General features: G+C 39.4%; 1 non-coding gene across 1 annotated transcript; it reads right to left on the reverse strand.

Moving 5' to 3' along the window:
* Positions 1–735: 735 nt before the first annotated feature.
* On the reverse strand, positions 736–842 carry LOC141681313 (small nucleolar RNA R71). The gene has a single exon (XR_012558754.1). It is a non-coding gene; the product is annotated as a small nucleolar RNA R71 (small nucleolar RNA).
* Between the last annotated feature and the right edge of the window lie 1,809 nt (positions 843–2,651).

The raw sequence follows: 2,651 nt of genomic DNA on the forward strand, positions 1-2,651 counted from the left end.
CTCAAAAATTCGAGTTATTACAAAGAACTAGAAATAATTCTATATTACTTGTGAACGCGTATACTTGCGTGTAAATTTAGCGCGTGTTTTCGTCCTAACATGTTTTTGGCGCCGCTGCCGGGCACTCGGTGTTAATTTTTAGTTTATGTGCTTGTCATTAGTGGTCGTTAAAGTTCACTGACTCGGATATTTTACTTACTTGTTTGCTTGTTGCTATTTCAGGTACTCTAGAGAGCGTGTATGCTAACGCGTTCTCGATCTCGCAAGAGAACACTAGATAAAGCGGAGGAAGTAGTTGAAGAAGTTTTTGTTGAGGAGAAAGTTGAAGAAAAAGTTATTATCATAATGGGAGAATCAGCAGCGAATCCGAAGGCTTTGATGGATTATTTTCAGCCAAAGATCAATGACATTCAGTCTAGCATTGTCAGACCAACCATCACGACGAACACCTTTGAAATCATCTCGAGCACGATTCAGATGATACATAATTCAGTTCAGTTTGGGGTTCTCCTATAGAAGATCCCCAACATGCAAATCAGAGATTTCATCGAGATCTGCGATACTTTCAAGTTCAATGGAGTTTCTGAAAATGCTATTAAGTTGACGCTTTTCATGTTCTCTCTGAGGGATAAAGCTAAGAGCTGGTTACATTCTCTACCATCAGGTTCTATCACCAAATGAGAAGATCTTGCTCAAAAGTTTCTAACTAAATTCTTCCATATGGCAAAGACAACTGCAATCAGGAATGCTCTTACTCAATTTGCACAGCAATCTGGAAAATCGTTGTGTGAGGCTTGGGATCACTACAAGGAGATGCTTAGGAAGTGTCCTCATTATGGGATGCCTGAATGGATGATTATCAACTGCTTTTATAATGGCTTGGGAGCACAATCTAGACCCATGCTTGATACAACATCAGATGGACCTTATGGGCTAAGAGCTACGATGAAGCTTATGAGTTGATTGAACTGATGGCTGCTAATGAATACCAGAACCCTTCTCAGAGACTACCTCAAGGCAAGGTAGCAGAAATTCTGGAGGTGGATGTAGTTACTGCTATAGTTGCTTAGCTTAAGGCTTTAACGATGAAGGTGGATTCTTTGGCTAATTATGAAGTTAATCAGATCACTAGTGTTTGTGAGCTTTGTGCTGGTACGCATGAGACAGAGCAGTGTGCTATTTCTAGTGAATCAGCTTAGTTCGTGAGAAACTTTCAGAGGTCACATCAACCAGTTCCAGCCACCTATCATCCCAATAACCGCAATCATCCTAACTTCAGCTGGAGCAACACTCAGAATGCGGTGCAACAGCCTTATCAACAGTATGCAGCAAAACAATTTAACCCTCCCAGTTTTCAAAAACCGTAATATACACCAAGACAACAACTCCATCTGCAACAATCTAATGAAAAATATGAGTTGGAGGAGTTGAGGTTAATGTGTAAGAGCCAAGCGGTTTCTATCAAGACCTTAGAGAATTAAATTGAGCAGATTGCTAATGCCTTGCTGAATTGACAACCTGGAACACTCCCTAGTGACACTAAAGTTCCAGGCAAGAAGGAAGCAAAAAAGCAGGTTAAGGCAATTATATTGAGGTCTGGGAAGGTTGCGAACCCCGAGAAATCTCAAATTCCAGAAGATGAAGTTGTGGCTGAAGAAGATGTGCAGAAGGAAGCAAAGTGGAAACAAGGAATAAAACTATGGAACAGACTCCTTCTGAGGGTAATACAGGGGAGAAACAAGTCTATCCTCCACCTCCTTTACCTAAGAGGCTGCAGAAGCAAAAGTTGGATAAGCAGTTCACTAAGTTTCTGGAGGTATTCAAGAAACTTCATATAAATATACCTTTCGCAGAAGATCTCCATACTAGAATGACCAATGCCTCCTCTGGTTTGAGATTTGATAAGTTTCAGTTTTTCATTGTATATCACCCAAGAAGGCTTCTTGATGGACTTATCAATATCTTCCTATTCTGAGATAGAATCTCTTAACCCAGCTAACACAAATTCAACATGCTTGAACCCTTTAGAATAATTGAATACATGGATGTCTTTCCATCTTCTATTCTTCTTGCCGAGAGGAGCATAGTTTGAAGACAAATCATTAGTCTTCCCTTTTGCTTTATGCCATAACTCCCTCTTTGATTTTAAAACTCTTTGTAAATATTCTTTGCATGCTTGATCAACTTTCCTTCTATCAATCTTTTCTTTTTCATCAGCCTCTGAAATATGAGGAGTGATTACCAGAGAAGGAGCTGACTCATTTAATGCTTTTTCATCAGAGTTAAAACCAGTTATCAGGTTCACAACATCAGGATCTGCTTTTACCTCAGGATTTGTGTCTGAATCAGGAGTTACATTCTGATTTGCTGTATCAGCTTGATCAATGTCAGTGGCTGATCTTTTCTTCCTTGGTATAATCAACTCTTCTGGATTCTGAACTTCTTTATCTTCTTCATTTCCTTGTACATGAACATAACCTTCTATGGATAGAAAATTCAGAAAAGTAGAGTTGAATGCAGTCACTTGACTTGATCTAGAAGTTCTTCCACTCTTCCTCTTCCTCTTGCTCTTGCAGATCTACCACCTCTTTTTCCTCTTCCTTTAGAAGTGTTAGCTTCATCTTTAATTTAAGCCAAAAGCTCCTTTTGTT

This window comes from Apium graveolens, chromosome 8, assembly GCF_009905375.1.
Source record: "Apium graveolens cultivar Ventura chromosome 8, ASM990537v1, whole genome shotgun sequence".
NCBI classification, from domain to species: Eukaryota; Viridiplantae; Streptophyta; class Magnoliopsida; order Apiales; family Apiaceae; genus Apium; species Apium graveolens.